The sequence below is a fragment of the Lissotriton vulgaris genome, chromosome 2_1 (assembly GCF_964263255.1).
Source record: "Lissotriton vulgaris chromosome 2_1, aLisVul1.2, whole genome shotgun sequence".
NCBI classification, from domain to species: Eukaryota; Metazoa; Chordata; class Amphibia; order Caudata; family Salamandridae; genus Lissotriton; species Lissotriton vulgaris.
The window spans coordinates 706,717,661-706,737,611 of record NC_141687.1 but is presented as its reverse complement, the minus strand read 5'-3'; positions in this window follow the sequence as shown (position 1 = coordinate 706,737,611).

Sequence of the window (19,951 nt, the reverse complement as noted above, 5' to 3'; positions counted from 1 at the left end):
AGCAGCAATGGAGGAACTAGCGACAGCAGATGTAGTTCTGTATACCAAAATTGTCTCGGCCATGCTGGAGCTATTAGGATTACTTTGCATGGTTCTGTCTTCATCTTCCTGATGAGGCGTGGAATCAGGGGAATTGGTGGAAACGCATAAAGAAACCTCCCCGTCCAGGCTATCGACAGGGCATTGCCCAATGAGCCTTGATGGTGAAACCTACTGGCGTATGACCGGCATTTTTTGTTGGTCGGCGTTGCAAATAGGTCCACCTACGGTGTGCCCCATGTCTGAAATAGTAGATCCAGAACCTGCTGTTTTAGTTTCCACTCGTGACTGACTGAGGATAACCTGCTCCGTCTGTCGGCGCCTTCGTTCAGCACTCCTGGTAAGTGCTCCGCCTTTAGTGAAATTCTCTGAAGAATTGACCATTCCCATATCTGTTGAGCTTCTCGCGACAGGAGGAGTGATCTCGTTCCTCCTTCTTTGTTCACATAATGCATAGCTGTGGTGTTGTCCGTCCTGATGAGCACATGTGAACCCTGGAGTCGCGGAAGAAAGGCTTGAAGAGCTAGCCTGATCGCTCTCAGCTCCAACAGATTGATATGCAGTTTTTGCTCGCGAGGAGACCAATGGCCGCTGACCTGCAGATCCTGCATCACTGCTCCCCATCCCTCCAATGACGCATCCGTCGTTAGTATTTGAGGTGATGGTACGCTTGCGAAGGATAGACCTTGGCACAAATTGTCTTGATGTGACCACTGCTTCTTTCATCTCTCGAGTGACAACCACCTTGTCCTCGAACGAGCCGTGCACTTGTTTCCATTGGAGGTCTTGTTGTTCCTGCAGGGGACGCATCCGCAGTCTGCAGTGTGAAATTAAGGGAATACATGATGACATCACCCCTAGCAGTGACTTGTAGCTGCGTACAGAAAGACACCTTCTTCCCGAAGGTTTCGTGCCATCCGTTGAAGTTTCTCTATCCTCTCTTGAGTAGGAAACGCCCTCGAGAGCCTTGAATCGAACACTGCTCCTAGGAACCGTGCTCTTCTTGAGGGCATCAGCGTGGATTTTTCTCTGTTCAAAGTAAGCCCCAGAATCTGGAACAGATTGGTGCAAGCCTGCACAGCGTCCTGCGCTAATCTTCTGGACGGGGCCTTCAGTAACCAATCGTCCAGATAAGGGAAGACCTGGAAGTGGTTCTTTCGCAGAAATGCTGCCACCGGTGCCAGCACCTTCGTGAAAATCCTTAGGGCAGAGCGAAGACCAAACGGCAGAACTCTGAACTGAAAATGGCTCTTGGCTACTGTGAAGCGTAGGAACCTTCTGTGTGCTGGGTGAATCGGGACATGGAAGTACGCGTCCTCCAGATCGAGCGTGGCCATGAAATCCCCCAGGCTGACCATCTTCAATATGTCCTGTAGGGATACCATCCGGAAGGATAGGGAGACGAGATAGGTATTTAGCTCCCTGAGGTATAGGATGGGGTGCCATTTTTCCAGCGTCTTTGTCACCAGGAAGAACCTGGAATAGAAACCTAGGCCCTGTTGTTTGGAGGGGACCGGCTCTATCGCCCCTTTGCGGAGCATTTGTTGTACCTCGAGCCTTAGGAGACGCAGATGTTTCGATGGAATGGCTGCCGGTGGCCTGGGTGGAGGGACTTCCATAAATTCCAAAGTATGTCCTCGTTTTATGATGTTGAGCACCCAATGGTCCGATGTTATTTTGGACCACTTCTGAAGGAATTTTGACACCCTGCCTCCAACTGATGATCTCTTGGAGGAGGGAACAGTAGGCAGAGCCAGTAGGCCGCTATTGGCGCTTGGACGTGTCCCGTCCACTGGCAGCCTGCTTGCCCTTGTTGTAAGGACTTGAGTAACCCGAAGATTGGCCCTGTCTTTGCTGGTATGGCTGGCGGTTTTGTTGGTATCCTGAGCTGTTTGAAGAATAGCGTTGCTGCTGTTGTTGGTAGGAACCTCTATAACCACCTCCTCTGCCTCTCGCACCTCTAAAAGGAGTTTTGCGATACTGGAGGGTTCCTAGCGACCTGGCTGTTTCTGTGTCCTTTTTGATCTCTTGAAGAGTATCATCTATCAATTTCCCGAATAGGGCCTCGCCATCGAAGGGCAGATCAAGGACCTTGTTCTGAATTTCCGGTCTAAACCAAGTTGCCTTCAGCCACCCTTGGCGTCTTAACACTGCCGCTCCTGCCAACGCCCGAAAGGACGTTGTGGCAATGTCCATGGCACAGTCTATAATTTCCATAGAGACCGCCTCACCCTCTTGTAAAGTCTTCTTTGCTTCCGCCACTGACTCCGGTGGAAGCTGTTCTAGATATGGAGCTATATCACACCATAATTGGCGATCACATCGTCCTAATATCGCCAAGCGGCACGTACTAGCAGGCTAGCTATCGATGAAAACCGCTTGCCCGTGTTATCAAGTTGTCGTCCATCCTTGTCAGGAGGGGCCGTTAAGGGAGCAGAGGGGTTCCGTGACTTCCTCTGTGCTGCCTGTGAGATGACAGAGTCAGGTTTTGGATGGCCCATTAGCGCTGCAGGTCCACCATCTGGTGCTTTATACTTTTTATCCAGACGCGGTAGCACAGGGACCACCGTCGCTGGGTTTTTCATAGCTTTCAAACCTTCCTCCCACAAATGATCCACAATTGAAATCGACCTTGTTGTCTTGCAGTGTGTTTCCTTGAAATCATATAAGAAACAGTCCGTGGTTTGAGCGGGCATTACCAGTTTAAATCTCCCAGCTGCACGTTCCATCAGCTGGTGAAAACTGCCGATGTCAGCAGGAGGTGAATCTCCCAAGTCTTGATGAGGCGAAGCTTGGTCTGGGATGATGTAGTCATTATATTCATCCCCGTCATGATCCGATTCTTGGTTACCATCGGATGAATCATCATCATCATCATCCCCATCCGGATCATCGGCTGGCTCTGACGTAGCCTGAGGCACTGGCCGCTGAGGTTGAGGTGGCGTCTGTATCGGAAGTACCGGAGGGACTACAGATGATTGGTTCCTCACTGGTGTCGAAGGAGCAGACCTACGTGGTGTTGGTCTTTCTGCTTTTGACTTATAGTCCTGCAGCATCTTGTGGAGGTCATGCAGGAATGTTGTAGGAACCAAAACCATGTCTTGTGGCTCATAGCTCTTAAGTGGGCCATTTGTTGATATTCTCCTTCCCCTTGGTCATATGCCCCTTCTGAATCAGTCTCTTGACTCTTGATTAGTAGCTGAGACGGGCTATTGGCATATTCAAAAGCATCCTGTCCGTCTCCCTCAGAGTCTTCCTGGTCCAACAACAAAGTTGGCGGTAAAGAGGTCACCTTTCTCGGGGATGTCATCTCAGGAGTGATTCTCGTTAAAGAAACCGTCACTCGTCTCTCCGTAGCCAGTATCATCGATGGTTCCGTCGACACCGGAGATATCCTCTTCGACGATATTGGAATTACAGATGTCGTCGTCGACGCCACCATCGATGAGCCCGCCGGCGTTGTAGATATTGTCGTCGTCATCGATGCACTCGTCGACGACACCACCGTCGATACCGTCATCACTGCCGTCGACGATGATGGTTTCCTCGTCGACGATGTCAAAGAAGCCGTAGACGACGTCTTCGTCGACGATGTAGTCGGCACACCCTCCGTCGACGCTGCCGTCGACGATACCTTCTTCGACGATGAAGCTTTCGTCGACGATTCTCCCGCCGAAGAGCCCGTCGCGTCGACGGGATCAATTGGATTTTGGGCTTCATTTTCTTAGTCGACGGAACCACCGTCGACGATGTCTTCATCGTAGAGGACTTGGAACTCCTCTCTGAAGAATGTGAGGAGGGTTTTTTGAAGGCTGGGTCTGTCTTCTCACCCTTAGGAGGCGAAACCAGTTCTGCCTTATCCTTCCCACTGCGGTGGGGGGAACTTCCTGAACCCCGGCTATCAGACTCTCTGGGGGTCTTTTTTGAAGCCTTTGAGGGGCGCCCAACAGAGGAAGAAGGGGAATCTCTACCCCTTTTCACTGACCTTTTTGAGGAAGCAAATGAAGACTATTCCTCCTCATCACTGGAAACTCCATGTTTCCTCTCCTTCTGCCTCTGTAGCCATGTAAGCAGTCTTCCAGCACGATCTCTCATGGTCTTGGTGGAGAGAGTGCGGCAAATCTTGCAGTCCTCGGCCTTGTGATCCGGGTAAAGGCAGTAAATGCAATCCTTGTGTTTGTCCTCCACAAACAGCCTTTTCTTTCCACAGGTGGAACAGGGCTTGAAAAGGGCTTTCTTTTTCTCAACTTCAGACATCCTGATGAAAAGGAGAGATCTCTGAAGTAATCTGAAGAAATCCTGAAGAAAAAACGGTAGAAATCTACTTGAAAGAGTTGAAAATAGAGCAGAGCTCAATGGAGACTCCCTAGCACAACGTGCGGTAGAAAATCTGAGGCTCTGAGGTTCCTTCAGGAAGGTTCCAGGGGTGAGGCTCTTCTGGTTGGCTGATGCCTAAAGTTTGATCTCTTTTACAAAAAGAAGATGATATGCTACAAAAGGGAATGAGGCCTAGGCCTTTTCTTTCTCTTTTGTACCTACTTCTATGGTATTTTTTATTACCGAGACTCCCATTCCGACGACGGGGAATGATACAAAGCATGGGAATCTATGAAAGTTCCAATACTGGGGCAATAACAAGCCTTGATGCACAAGACGACCCACCGCGAAATGGTTCATTTGTGCACCGCCCGACCTTTCTCAGCGCCCACGTAACCATCAAAGAGTTGGTCATCCACCCGGAACTGGCGTGTGTGATCCAGATAGTATGAGATCGCACATTTTGGGTCCAGACGTTGGAGCCTCTCTGCCTCTTTCGAGGGATGTGGAGGCAGAAAAAAGGTGGGCAAGGTGATGAACTGCCCGATGTGGAGGGCTGTGACTACCTTGGGTAGGAAAGAGGGTCGCGTCCGCAATACAACTTTGTCTGGATGGAGAGAAAGGAAAGGAGGTTGTGAAGAAAGGGCCTTGAGCTCACTCACTCTCCTGGAAGAGGTGATGGCAACCAGGAATGCAGTCTTGAGAGTAAGAAGACGAAGAGGACAGTTATGAAGTGGCTCGAAGGAAGCGCACATCAGATAAGTCAGAACCAGGTTCAAGTCCCACTGCGGCATCACGAAAGGAACAGGGGGGAACATATGAGTGATGCCCTTCAAGAACCTATTCACAACCGGGGACTTGAACAAAGAGGGGTGATCAGGAAGCCTTAAGAAGGCGGAAATGGCAGAGAGGTAGCCCTTAATTGTGCCCAGAGCAGAGCCCTGCTTGGCAAGAGAAAGAAGAAAGAGGAGTACCTCCGAGAGGGGGGCAGAGAGTGGATCCACAGCCTTTGCTGTGCACCATGCCACAAATTTGTTCCAACGGCAGGCGTATACCCATTTTGCGGAGGGACACCTGGCTGCCAGAATTACATCACAGACTTCAGGAGGCAAGTCAAATGGCCTCAACTGTCGTCGCTCAATCTCCACGCATGAAGGTGGAGACTAGACAGGTTCGGGTGAAGGACCGTCCCCTGCTGCTGCGACAGAAGGTCCTCCTGAAGAGGCAGACGAATCGGGGGATCGACTGACATGCTGAGTAGCTCGGGATACCAGTATCTTCGTGCCCAGTCCGGAACCACAAGGATGACTTGGGCCCGGTCACGTCTGATCTTCTTCAGCACTCTGGGCAGAAGTGGTATAGGCGTAAAGGCGTACAACAGACTGCAACTCCACTAGCGACGAAAAGCGTCTCCGGGCGAGTGCCGCCTTGGAAATTCCAACACGCAGAACTGATGACATTGCGCGTTCTCTTCTGTGGCGAATAGATCTAACCAAGGCTCTCCCCACTGGTGAAAGAGGCCTTGCGCCACGTCCGAGTTCAGACGCCATTCGTGATCCATCATGAACAGACGGCTGAGTTCGTCCACCCTGGCGTTCAGGGAACCTGCCAGGTGTTGAACCACCAGGGTCACGTCCTGATGTTCCAGCCACTGCCAGAGGCGCAGAGCCTCCTGGCATAGGGTCCACAAACCGACCCCGCCCCGTTTGTTGGAGTACTACATGGCGGTGGTGTTGTCCGTGAACACCTGCACTACACTTCCCCGGAGAGAGGGGAGGAATGCTTTCAGTGCAAGCTGGATTGCCTGCAGCTCCAGAAGGTTGATGTGGAGCCCAGACTCTGCCGGAGACCAGAGGCCTCTGATCTTCGCCTCTCCCATGTGGCCCCCCAGCCCAGGAGGGACGCATCGGTCACAACTACGTGCTCCGGTAGGGAGAGGGATCTGCTGCTGACCCAATCGCGGTCCGTGAGCCACCACTGCAACTGTCTTGCAGTGCCCTCTGAGATCAAGACGTGGTCGGATAAGTTGCCCTGATGCTGGGCCCACTGAAACTTCAGGTCCGACTGCAGAGCCCGCATCCGCAACCTGGCCTGATGCACCAGAAGGATGCAGGAGGCAATCAGCCCCAGAAGCCGCAGCGTCAACCTGACAGAGACTCGGGATAAAGGCTGAAAGATCGGAATCAGAGCCTGAATATCCCGAACCCGCTGTTCGGGAGGATAAACCCGAAACTGCGACGAGTCTAGAACCGCTCTGATAAAGAGGAGCTTCTGAGAGGGACACAGGTGTGACTTCGGAACATTGATGGAGAACCCCAGCAGGTGCAGGAGGTCGGCCGTAGTCTGGAAATGGCTGACTACTGTCTGGGGCGAGCCCACCTTCAACAACCAGTCGTTGAGGTAGGGGAAGACTGAAACCCCTAACCTGCGCAGATGAGCTGCGACCACCGCCATCACTTTTTCTGGAACACCCGTGGGGTGCTGGTAAGGCCGAAGGGGAGCACAGTAAACTGAAAGTGCTCATGGCCTACCGTGAACCGCAGGTAAGGCCGGTGGGCCGGCAGGACGGGGATGTGAAAATAGGCATCCTGCAAGTCCAACGCTACCATCCAGTCTCCCGGGTCCAGGGCAGCTAAGACCTGAGCCAGAGTCAGCATCTTGAACTTCTCCTTCCGGAGGAAGCAGTTGACGTTCTGCAGGTCCAAGATAGGGCATAAGCCCCTTTTGCCCTTCTTGGGAACCATAAAGTAGTGGGAGTGAAAACCACACCCTACTTCTGGCCCAGGAATGCGCTTGATGGCCCCCTTGGCCAAGAGGGACGATAATTCCTCTTGCAGAAGTTGCAAGTGATCCCCAGACACGCGGTGGTACTGCGGTGGCATGGCTGGAGGGGTCGCCTCGAAGGGGAGGGAGTAGCCCCTTCGAACGATTTGCAGCACCCACCTGTCCGATGAGATGGTGCGCCAGTGGAGGAGGTGATGGCAAACCCTGCCCCTCACTGGCGTCAAATGGGCCTGAAAGCTCGGACTAGGAGGGCTTTGAGGCGGATGCTGTGGGGGTGGATGTGGACTGGCCTCGCCGTTGTCCCCGGGCACCGCCAAGGCGGTTTCCACATCCACCACCACGCTGGATGTTAGTCTGTGACCCGTGGCTGGCAGGACGTGTGGGGGCGCCCCATCCTTAGCCACGAAAGGAGCGAAAGGCAGCAGTTTGCTGGCGGGGGGGCCGGCAGGCCCAAGGACTTGGCCGTAGCACTGGAGTCCTTAAAGCGCTCAAGCGCACGCTCTGCCTTGTCAACAAGAAGGCGACGGACATCAAGCGGCATGTCCATAATGGTGTTGGCGGACCTCAGCCAGGCCTGGCGGCGAACCGCCACCGTCGTTGCAATCGCCCTACCTAGCGAGTACGTTGTATCCAGCCCACATCGGATGGAATACCATGCGGCATCTCGACCCTCGGCAAGGGCTTGGGCGAGTTTAGTCCAGGCCTCCTCCGGACATTGTGGCAGCACGTCAGCGACCGTGTCCCACAGAGAGTGGGTATGACGGCCAAAAAGGCACGCTTTGTTAACTGACCGCAACCCCAAACTCAGTGAGGAGAACATCTTTTTACCATACAGTTTGTACCTTTTGGATTCCCGATCAGGTGGGGCTGTCGGGAATGCGGTCTGGGAGTTAGAGACCTGGATGACCAGGCTCTCTAGGGTGGGGTGGGTGCACAGGTAGCAAGTGTCGCCCAGAGCCGGGCGGTGGCATCTGGCCACCTTCCTATCTACAGGGGGACCTGTAGCGGGCCTGGACCAAGTGCCCAAAAGAACATCAGTCAAGGCCTCATTAAACAGCAGCAGAGGCTCCGTTGAGCTTGCCTGCGGTTTAAGGACCTCAGTGAGGAGGTTAGTCCTCACGGCCGTGATGGGGAGCTCAAGAGCCAAGGCCTTGGCCGCCCGCGTTAACACCACACTATAGGGAGCCCCCTCCTTTGTAGGAGGGGAGACAAATCCAGTGTCGGGCGAAGTGTCCAAACCACTGGCCTCCCCTAGCTCATCTGCCCAGTCCTGAAAAGACTGGCACTCCCGTGCCAGAGGGTCCTCAGACCCCTCCCAATCCGCCTTGTCTCCCATCTCCTGGTATTCTGGTTCAAATGATGGGGCTGGATCATAGAAGAAATGTTCTTCTCTCAACGTCGAACGGCGCCGCTCCGACGTCGGAACCGGATCGAGGGGGTCGGGGGGAGAAAATCGGGGATGATGTCGTCTGGAAGAGCATTGGGGCGACACCCTGGAGGGTCGACGCCAGCGGGGTCGTAAGGTCGACCAGCGGTGACCTGGATCCGTAACGGATCCAGTGGGGCCCAGCGGCGTCGGGACCAAAGTCACCGACGGCGCCGGGGCCGAAGCACCCAACTGTGCCGGGGCCGAAGCACCCGGCCCGCTTGGGCTCCCAGTCGGGACCGCGGGGCCCGAAGGCACCGCTGAACCGGACAGAGGAGTGAGCAACCTCATGGCATGAGGAAGGCATCGATCTCCTCTGGCGTCGCTTTCTGCTCAGGGACCGGCGGGTATGGAGCAGGCCACGACGCCTGGAGACGGAGGGGCGGTGTCGCCCGAACCACCGGCCACGGTGTTGCCTCTTACCTGAGGACTTGGAGCCCGATAATTGGTGTCGACTCGCCGAGCGGTGATGACTCTGGCCCCTCGACCTCCTTCCGGACCGGGACCTCTGGCCCCTCGACCTCCTTCTGGACCGGGACCTCAAGCGGTGCGGGGCAGACTGCCGGAGCTCGAGGTGCTTACGGGACCGCTCCCGCCTAGTCTTCGACGTCAAGGCCCGGCAGTCTGGGCATGACTTGTCATCGTGGCCAGGCCCCAGGCAATGCAGGCACCGGCGATGGAGGTCGATAACCGACATCAGTAGGTTGCAGTCGGCACAGGGTTTGAACCCAGGAAATCCCAACCGGCACCGAAGGAGTCGTTCGACTTGAAAAATAGATCAAAAAGATCGAAAAAGTTTAGTCAAAAATTGACTAAGGGTACCATTTTTTCCCACATCGGCGCTTGCTGGCGCGGAAAAAAGAACTGACGTCAGCACGCGAGGGCGGTATCCAAGTACTCCGGCCTACGTCATCCAGGCGCCAACGACGGACGCGGAACCGCAGACGACACCTACCGACGCGCAGGGGTACTGCTACGCAAACATTTCCGGATCCAGACTGACGCTTGGGGATATATTCTATGGTAAGGAATCCAATATTACCCTGTTTCTTTTAGCTACAATGTTGCCACCTTTGTCTGAAGCCCGAATTATGACTTTGTTGTTTTTCTTCAATTTTGATATCAAGTTATTGTAATCCGCCTTTTCCTTGTTCTATTTTGATTTGCCTCTGTGGGTCTTGATATTGAGTTCCTTAAGTTGAACCGTCACCTGATCATGGAAAAGATCGATCGAATCCTTTAACATAACTGGGTTAAAGGTTGATTTGGGTTTAAATTCAGTCAGTGGGCAGGTAGTTGAAGTTAATAGTGAGCTGGAATCCGTATTTATTGCGGTTGTCTGTTCATGTTGTGACCCAGGTCTGTTATCCCCTGAGCCTGCATCCCACAACTCCTGTATGTCATTAACCCCTTCCATGCTCATGATGAGCTCAGCTCGTCATGCAGTACAGTGCTCCTGTGCTCATGACTAGCTGAGCTCGTCGTGACCACACCCGTTTTTATTGCTGTCCAGCACAGCAGAGGAATCTCTCAAGCAGCGATGTAGTTAATGAGGGCCTCCGTTGTTTGGATATTTTCAATAATATTTGAGCCTTCACCCATCATTGTTGGTACTGGGTCATTTGGAATGCGATTTAGTGCATAAAATGTCTTCAGTTTAAGTTTACGCATACTTTTGAATATGTCCATTCTAGTTTTCACATAGTTGAAATCATGTGCAGGGCAGTATGTTAAACCCACATTCAATATTTCCATTTCTCCGTTTAGTGTCACATCCGATAATTTTACAAATGTTTTATTTGGCGCCAAGGAAGTATTTACTTTCCTTTTCTTCAACCCCCTCTCTTTTTGCGAGTTGTTCCTGTTTCGTTTGGCCTTCCTCCACTGTCCTCGTTTCCAGTTTTTGCTTGGCCATAGTTTGTTCTTTGCATGCGGGGGCGGAGGGTTTGCCATCTGTCTTTGCATAAAAAAGACAGCTCTTCATCCAAGGTACGTTTGGGCATTGTCGGGTCATCCCTTCCCGCTCTGAATCGCTGTCTGGGACCGAACTCCGATTGTGAGGTGCCTGATGATACTGCATCTGGCCTCACACCCTTGATTTTTGTTGTTACTGTTTTGAGGTTGTCCTTATTGTTTTTTTTTTGGGAGATGTAAAAATTTGACCCATCTCATAGTCTGTTTTATCGTGAAAAAACGTATGTTTTCCGTTCCTTAATTTTATCTTCCTCCTTTTTCAACCTTGCAACCATTTCCTGGCGTAATTTCGGTTTTTCCTCCTCTTGATCAATTGCATGAATTTCCTCATTCATTTTAGCAATTTCCTCCAGTAGTGCTGCCCTATGAATATCAGCGTATTTTATTAAAATTTGCATTAGGCATTTAGAGGAGTCCAAGTTGCACTCTGCCCACTCACGCATCATTAGAGGATTTGGTGCCTCGTAGCAAGGAGAATACGAAGTCCACGAGGGACTTTTTCCACATCCAAATACATTTGCAAAGAACGCAATTCCCACCACTTGCTTTGTTCCGACTGGCTATTCTTTTCCAGTAATTTGAACTTGTCCTTTAGTGTAGTGTTAGTCTTTCTAGAATTAGTATTGATGTTACTTTCTTTGTTTAGTACCACGCTGGCCTCTTTGAACATTGATAGTGCTGCCAGTTCTCGCTCTTTCACTATGTCAGACGACATTGCACCGTACTTGTAGATATAGCTTTAAACACACGGGAAACTGCAAATAGTTTCCGGGTATTGTTGCTTGCAAACCTCTCACCCCTTTCGTACCGCCTCTCACCCCTTTCGTACCGCTATCAATCACGTATCTGAGCTAACAACAGGATTGACCGCTTCCTCCGAATCAGTCACGTCTTGGCCCGCTCTGGGCTCAATGACTTTTCCGCGGTTGTAGGGGGTTCCGCAGTACTGGTCCTTCCGGAACACTTTTGAAGTTTTCCTTTAACAGGAAAACGTGTCTCTCCAGGTGCCACGGCCCAGTAATGAGGGGGTCCGTTGAACGCCGGAAAGAGACTTTCACCAGCCTTGAAAATATCAGAGAGCTCCGATTTCCTGACACAGTTTTCTCGCAGGCAAAGAAGCGGATACGGACCACAGAATCAGTGCAGGTTAATTTATTTTCGTGCAGTAAGTCGCCATGACGCGTTTCGCGCTTCAAAGAATGCTTGATCACATGACATAGTGAAGGATTTTGCATTGGTTTAAATACATTACAAATTGCTGACGTTTGCAAGTGACGTGAGATAGCATACAAATTCAAACAACATTAAAAAAAACCTGCAGCTGAGTCCCAGAAAGAAGAGGTAGCCCTTGCCAGTACACACAAGGTGTTGAGGGCCCGCAAGGCAGCGCTGGTCGAAGCGAACATGTTGCGCCCCCAAGAGTCCAGCCAGTGGGCCTCCCAGGATGGCGGAGTTAACAGTTGCGGCAGGGAGGGAAAAGCAGTTTGCAAAAGTGGACTGGCGACAGAGGGGTGGCGGGAAAGACACGCCGGGTCACTGCACCAGAAGGTGCTGTTGCAGAAGGTGTTGAGGCACCGGATCCCCTGAGGTGGGACGCCTCAAAGCCAACGTCAGGGAAGAAAGGAGCAAACCCTCAAAGGGCAGCAAGATCTCCCTCCCACCAGAACCCTGGTGGAGAACCGACAAGAGATGGTTCACCAGAAAGTGAGCAATCGGGTCACCCAGCACAGAATGCCCACAGCCATGCGCACCAGGTGAGCGAAGGCCGCACCCACCTTCGTAGGGCCCCGTGGTAGAGAAGCAGCTCCTCCGTGGGCAACGGCTGCAAACTAAGGCGGCAGTCCCCGTAGCTAAGCGGGACGGGCAAAGGTCAGACCTGGAAGTCAGAAGGAACCGAAGAATGCGGGACCTGCCGCTCCTCCGATGAACCCCTCTGCCTCAGAAATGGTGGGGAGCGGCCCTTTAGACTATGCCGGTGAAAAATAGACACTACACGATGGCCAGTCTCCGGGGAGGACAACACTAATATTAGCCGACCTCCGGACAAGAGTGTGCGCCTGAAGACGAACCCCCGGCACGACCCCAGTGTGGAGCCGTCGAGTCCTCCGTCTGAGGCAGGGCGCAAACACCATCTGGCGCCAAAGGATACACCATACAGGGTTCCTCCAAGTCACACCGTGCCAGGGACCGGAATGGAACTGAAGTGGCCAAGGGGCGGCGTCGGAATGACACTGACTCTACCTCCGCCGAGGCAGCCGCCTGCGTGGAGGAATGAGGGACCGGTGGAGTGACACGAAGCCCTCCGCCAGCCCCGGCCCAGAATGTGGCAGGGGCAACCCATGCAGCAGTACCAGGGACTATTCAACCTCTAACGAGGCAGCCGCCTGCGGGGAGGGACGAGAGGGGTGTGGGGAGGGACGAGAGGTCCCCACCCCGCCTCGACCCAGATCGGGACGAGGAGAGGTCACCAACCCGTGGCACCGCCCGGAGCAGGCACCGGCACAGAGGTAGCATCAGCTCAGCTGTGGACGAGGCTTTCTCCTGGCCAGAGGGGCAAGCGGGGCTCGGGGATGCGACCAGAGCTCCGGTGACCTCCCGCAACACAACACGAGGCAGAGGCGTCGTGGCTGAAGGAGGGGCCCCAGAGGGGCCGCACCCCAACAGCACCACATCCTCCAAGCCTGGATCCGAACCAGTCGGGCCTGAACTGCTGGCGGCGCCACGGAGGACCCCACGCAAGGCAAGGGATCCCCTGACACCCCAGGAGGGGGAAGGAGGACACAACAGCGGGGCCTGCAAAGCCGCCATGATGGTCTCCATCTGGACTCTCGACTGGGAAACGGTGGATGGGATGACATGCGGGGCAGCATAGCCCACGGAGAGTCCACGCCCCTGGCAGGCCTAACACCAGCACCCAGGGACAAACTGCAACACTTACAACTAGGGGAGTGATGCTCGTGCGATATCGGAGAAGGGCGTGGATGACTACAACACCCGTATCTGAAGCAGTCTACCGAGGATGACCGAAGGGGAGGAAGCCTACCTGGAGAGATGTGCCGAAAGTAGTTTCATCCGGCGCTACCGCCGCGACTTCAGCTTCAACTGTTGGCACGCCTCACAATCAGTGGTGCCGTGATCCTCCCCTAAACACCAAATACAAATGAGGTGAGGGTCCGTCGCAGACATAAGACGCCCACACAACGTGCAAGCCCTGAAGCCCGAAGGCATTCGCACACTGTTCCACCAAAAGAAGAGACCATGATGAAGAAAAAAGGGCCCAAAACAGGCCCGTAGCAAGGACCGGATCAGTGTTGCATGCGGAAAAGAAAATAACTGACGTAGGCGTGCCGGGGTGGGGCTTATGTGACCTCCCTGACGACGCCTGGGCAGTCGCGTGATGCCGCCCCACCCCGGCACACATTTGTGATATTTGTGGGGGTATTTCTAAAGCGCAGCGTTCGCTCCGGAGGGAGCATCTTGGCGCTAAAATTCCTGGTAAACCGGTCCTGGTGGCAGTATGAGATTAGATGGCCGCTTTGGTGTATTCATCGGAAAGGTTGAAGATCCAAGTCTTTAGAAGTTTTCTGAAAGGTTTTTCGAGAGTTTGTTGTCTCAGATATTTGGGCAAGTTGTTCCAGGCTTTAGTTGCCAGGAAGCTTAAGGTTTTTCCACCCTTAGTCTTCAAGTTGTACCTAGCGGGGAGGATGAGGTTGTCCTGGGACGAACGGAGGGATCGACTAGGGTTGTAGTGGGGGAAGCGTCTGGTGAGATATTTAGGACCGGATTTGTTAAAAGCTCGAAAGGCGACGATCAATATTTTAAAAAGTATTCTTTTATGCAGGGGGAGCCAATGTAGGGATCTTAGAGCTGCGGATATAGATGATTTTCGGGGCAGCTTTAGGACCAGACGGGCGGCAGTGTGAAGAACACTTTGAAACTTGGACAGAGTAGTCTTTTTTGCCCCCGCAAGGAGACCGTTGCAGTAATCTAAGCGTGAAATTATGAGGGCTACTGTTACTGTTTTCCTGGCGTCAAGAGGGAGGAAGTCGAAGAACTTTCTTAGCGATTTTATTATTCCAAAGCATCGACCGGCTACAGTCCTGGCATGCTGGTCGAAAGATAAGTCTGAGTCGAATAGGACGCTAAGGTTCCTGGCTGTTGTTACAGTCTGGGGGGGAGCAACTGAATCATCCGGCCACCAGAGGGCTGGGCAAAAGGAGGTGTTTTTTCCGATAGGGAGGATCTCCGTTTTGCTAGAGTTACATTTGAGATGGTTAGTGTCCATCCATTGGAAGACCGCTGTCAGGAAGTTCTTAAGGTTGAGCTCAGCTCCGGTTGAATTGTCCTCTAGGGGCACGATGAGTTGTGTATCATCGGCATACAATGTTACCGGTATGCCGAATGATTCAATCAGGGATAAGAGTGGGATGAGGTAGATATTAAAGAGGAGGGGACTTAGGATGGAACCCTGAGGTACCCCTGAGGAGACCTTCTCCTTAGAGTGGAAAGGGCCAAGAGCGACGGTTTGGGATCTGTCGGTAAGAAATGATTTTATCCAGGATAGGGCGATGTCCGAAATCCCTATGTCTGTCAGTCTGCTGATTAGGATGTAGTGGGAAATGGTGTCAAACGCCGCAGTGAGGTCGAGAAGAATGAGTATTGAATTCTTCCTCTGGTCTTGCAGCGTCTTAATTGTTTCTGAAAGTTCGATCAGAGCTGTTTCGGTCGAGTGTTTAGGACGAAAACCAGATTGTTGCGGATGGAGTATATTATTAGCTTCCAGATAACGTTTAAGTTCTCTGTAGACCATCTGTTCGGTTATTTTTCCCAGAGCCGGGAGGAGGGAGATCGGGCGAAGATTGGTCAGGTCCGATGGGGATTTGTTGGCCTTCTTCATGAAAGGTTTGACTATACCCTTTTTCCACGGGCGGGGGACAGATCCGGTGCGAAGCGACGAGTTGACTATGTCATTAATGATTGGGTTCACCACGTCGATGAGTTGGTGGAGGATTTTGGGAGGACAGGGGTCGGATGGAGAACCAGACTTGCATGCCAGGATGACTTCTCTGGTTTGAGCCAAGGTGACAGGGGAGAAATTCTTAAGGCTGCCAGCTCGGGATTCCAGTTGGGAGGGAATCAGAGCCCCTGGAGTTGTTTGTGACGGGGGGAAATTTCTTTGGATGGAGACGATTTTGTCCTCTAAGTAGTCTGATATTTTGTCGCAAAAGTCTTGGGATGGGGGGATTTCGGGTTGAAGTGCTTTGGGCTGGGAGAACGATTTTACTATTGAGAACAGTGTTTTTTGTTTTTGACTAGACTCCTTGATGGCGTTGACGTAGTAGATTATTTTAGCAGATTTAATATTGGAGAGGTAAGTTTTCCTTAGTTGGATGTAAGAGAGACGGTCGTCGTTGTCATATGTTCTGCGCCATTTTCGCTCTGCTTTTCTACACAGTAGATGTGAAGTAGCTAAATCCGAGGTGAACCAAGGGGCGTTGGTTTTAGTTTTTTTCTGAGTTGAGCGGAGACGTTTGGAGGGGTTCCGAGTTATCATTTCTTGTGAAATCCAGTTATGAAAAAGGTCGGCGTCGAGTTAGACGTTACCAGATAAAGTGGGGGACTGAGATTGGAGGATAGGGTTGAGAGTAAGATTTTCTTGAACCTTTTTCCAGTTAACGGGGTTGTCATGATGAAGGTTCTTTTTACTGGAGGTTAGTGGGCGTGCATTTTTGATATGGAACGGGATCAGGCTATGATCTGTCCATATTTGGGGAACAAGGGGTAGGGTAGTTAGGGGGGGGGAAATTAGTGCAGACACCGTCGAGGGTATGTCCTAGCGAATGAGTAGGCAGTATGACACTTTGCTGGATGTTGAGCATGTCGAGGGTCTGAAGAAAGTTGATGGTTTGAGAATCAGATTTGGACTCAAGGTGTAGGTTGAAGTCCCCGAGAAGGGTGAAATGTGGGTATCTGAGTAAGAAGTGTCCCAGAGAGTCGCACAATGAGTCTAGGAACTCGGAAGCATTCCCGGGTGGGCGGTAGATCAGACCCCCTGAGAAGAAGGAGGATTCTTTGAGTTTAATTGAGAAGCCTAGGCCTTCTGTGTCTTTTAATCTAGATTGAACGTGTGACAAGTGAAGGTATTTTTCAGTATGATGGCAAAGCTGTGACAAAGTGTTTTCCCCGATCCAGTCTCACGCCTGGGGATAATTCTACGTGAAGGAATCTGCCGCTAGTATCTATCAGATAATGAGATGCATATATATATATTTATATATATATCATATACATAAGAAAATTGTATATATGTTTTACATATGGATTAGTTATTTACCTGTAATCCTACTTCTCATCCTGGGGTATACTCATCAAAGTCATAATCTATGATTAATCCCCGCCCATGTGTGGGATCCCAGGGCATATAGAAAATATATATATAAATATATACATATGTGAAAACATACCTGCAGCCTAAAATGTTTCCAACATGGCAAAAAATGCCGAAATTACATATGTTTGCATTGAAAGAAAATACCCTCCTAAACAAAAGGAAAAGAGAACATGCACTGAAAGGTTGTCATACAACAATCCTTTATTATCACAAGGAAAAACTGTAGGCTGCATAACAGAGCAATAAAGAAATAAAGAAACAAAGAAACTGACACCTTGCCTTTAAGGCTTCCAAGGGTTAGGGTACCCTGCCTTTAAGACCTGCAAGGAGACCCTCTGCTCCCATCATGCACCACAGGCGAGTTAGGTCAGTTCTTTTTGGAGGTGCATTATATAGATAAAACTGAGTAGAATATGCAATTACTGTAGGACAACTCCAGGGATGCTCGTCCGGGGAGGAGGGAGGGTCGCTTATGACTGATGAGTATACCCCTGGAGGAGAACTAGGATTAAGGCTAAGTAACTAATCCTCCTCATCTAGGGGATTCTTATCAATAGTCATAATCTATGAATAGAGTAGCAAGCCCATACCCAGAAACTCGCGGACGAGCAACAGAGTTTACAGAACATGAAAAACATATTAAAATTGAAATCATGCAAACAAGTTCCTCAAAGAGGCCAGCCCAACCTGGAATATAGACAGTAATGGCATGTAAAGGTATGCATCAATCGCCAAGTAGCTGCCTTACAGATTTCAGACAGTGGAACATTGCAAAGGAGAGCTTTCCCTCTGGTAGAGTGTGCTTTAGGTTTACCTTTTAAAGTCTTGTTAGCCAACTGGTAGGATAAAGCTATACAAGAAACAATCCATTGAGAAATGGATCTTTTAGATACAGATAGGCCTGTGTTAGTGGGACCATAGTTGTAAAGAGCCAGTCAGATTTCCTAATCGTGAGAGTTGTCGAGATAAAACTTCAATACTCTCTGGAGATCTAAAGAGTGTAAAGATCTCTCAGGGGAGAGTAGAAGGTTTAGGAAAGAAACCCTGTACACGGCTCCTTACAGCACAGCGCCTGAATCTCGCTCACCCTGCGGGCTGATGTAATGGCTAACAAAAAAGCAGCCTTCCAGGTAGAATGCTGCAAAGACGCCTTATGAATGGGCTCGAAAGGAGCACCCATCAGTCTGGTTAAGAACAATGCTAAGTTCCCAAGGTGGAGAAGGGGATCTCACTGGTGGATAAACCTTCCTGAGTCCCTCCAGAAAGTCCAGGACCACTGGCATTTGAAAGAATGATACTTGGTCAGGAGACTTTCTGTAAGCTGTAATTGCAGCCAGGTGAACTCTGATGGAGGAATACTGCAGGCCGGATTTAGCCAAGTATAACAAATAAGGAAGTATTACTTGCCCCTAACCCTTGATCAGATCTTAAGCGTTGTCCTTACACCACAGGTAAAATCTCTTTTTTGAAAGCATAAGATTTCCTGGTGGAGGGCCTCTTTGCTTCCTTGAGGATACTCATACAGTCCACTGAGAGGTCTAAGTGTCCTTATTGGAGGACCTCAGGAGCCAGGCTGGCATTCGCAGGGACAGGAGGTTGAGATGAATACTCTCCCTTCGCTCTTGGTCAGCAGATCCGGGCAGCAGGGTAGCCTCCGGTGTGAGGACCGACAGCTGCCGAAGATTCGGGTACCACCACTGGCGCGGCCACTCCGGAGCTATCAGGATCATTCTTGTATTGGTCCTGTAAAAATTCAGTATGACCATTGGGATCAGAGGGAGTGGTGAAAAAGCATACAGCAATGCCTGCGACCATCTGATCAAAAGTGCATTCCCCTGCGATCCTAGTTGTGGGAATCTGGATGCGAAGACAGGGCATTTTGTATTTTCCACGTCTGCGAACAGGTCGATGTCTGGCACTCCCCAATGCCGAAAAATGTCCTGAGCGACTTAGTCATTTAGCACCCAACAGTGCACTTCTACGAAGTATCTGCTGAGAACATCTGCTTGCACGTTCACAGTTCCTGGAAGGTAGACAGCCACAATCGTGAGACTCACTGCCAAAAGCCACTTCCATATGGTCTGGGACTCTTGACACAGGACCCTTGACCTGGTGCCTCCCTGCTTGTTCAGATAGTACATTGTAGTGGTGTTGTCTGTCTGAATCTGAATGGACCTGGATTGGAGAGACCGCTACAGAGACTTGAGAGCCAGATGAACTGCCCTTCGCTCCAGGAAGTTGATGTGATAACTTCGCTCTGTCTCGGACCAAAGACCTTGTACCTGAAGCTTTGCCATGTAAGCTCCCCAACCCTGTAGTGAGGCATCGGTAACAATAGTCTGGGTCCGAATGACCCGGTGGAAAGAGGCACCTTGTGGAAGGTGATAGTTTCATCCACCATTTGATTGAGTCCCAGACAGCTTGAGGAAGAGACACACGATCTTCCAAACGGACGATTGCTGGGTCTACTGATCTTCGAGGGACTGCTGCAGAGGCCGCATGTGAAGTCTGGCATTGGGAACTATAAAGATGCATGAGGCCATCGACCCCAGCTACACCACCTGCCTGGCTGAGGGATGTGGAGTACTGAGAAGAGCGGCACTTGAACAGCATTGATGACAACCTCTCCTCCGAAGGATACACGCTTGCACTTGCGGTGTCCAGGGAAGCACTGAGGTAATGCATCTTCTGTGCCGGATTGAGGACTGACTTTTTGTAGCTTACTTGCAACCCCAGGGAGTGAAGAAGTTGGAGACAGTAAGTGAGATGGCTCTGGAGTAGTGAAGGAGTGGAACTCTTCAGGAGCCAGTCGTCTAGGTAGGGATAGACAAAGATTTTCCGCTTGCGGAGGAACACAGCCACCACAGCCATGCACTTGGAGAACGTTCGGGGGCAGATTTGAGCCCGAACAGAAGTACACTGTACTGATAGTGCCGTTGACAAACCTGGAACCTGAGGAATTTGCGATGCTTCACTGACAGGAATGTGAAAGTATGCGTCCTGCAGTAGGGCTAGCATCC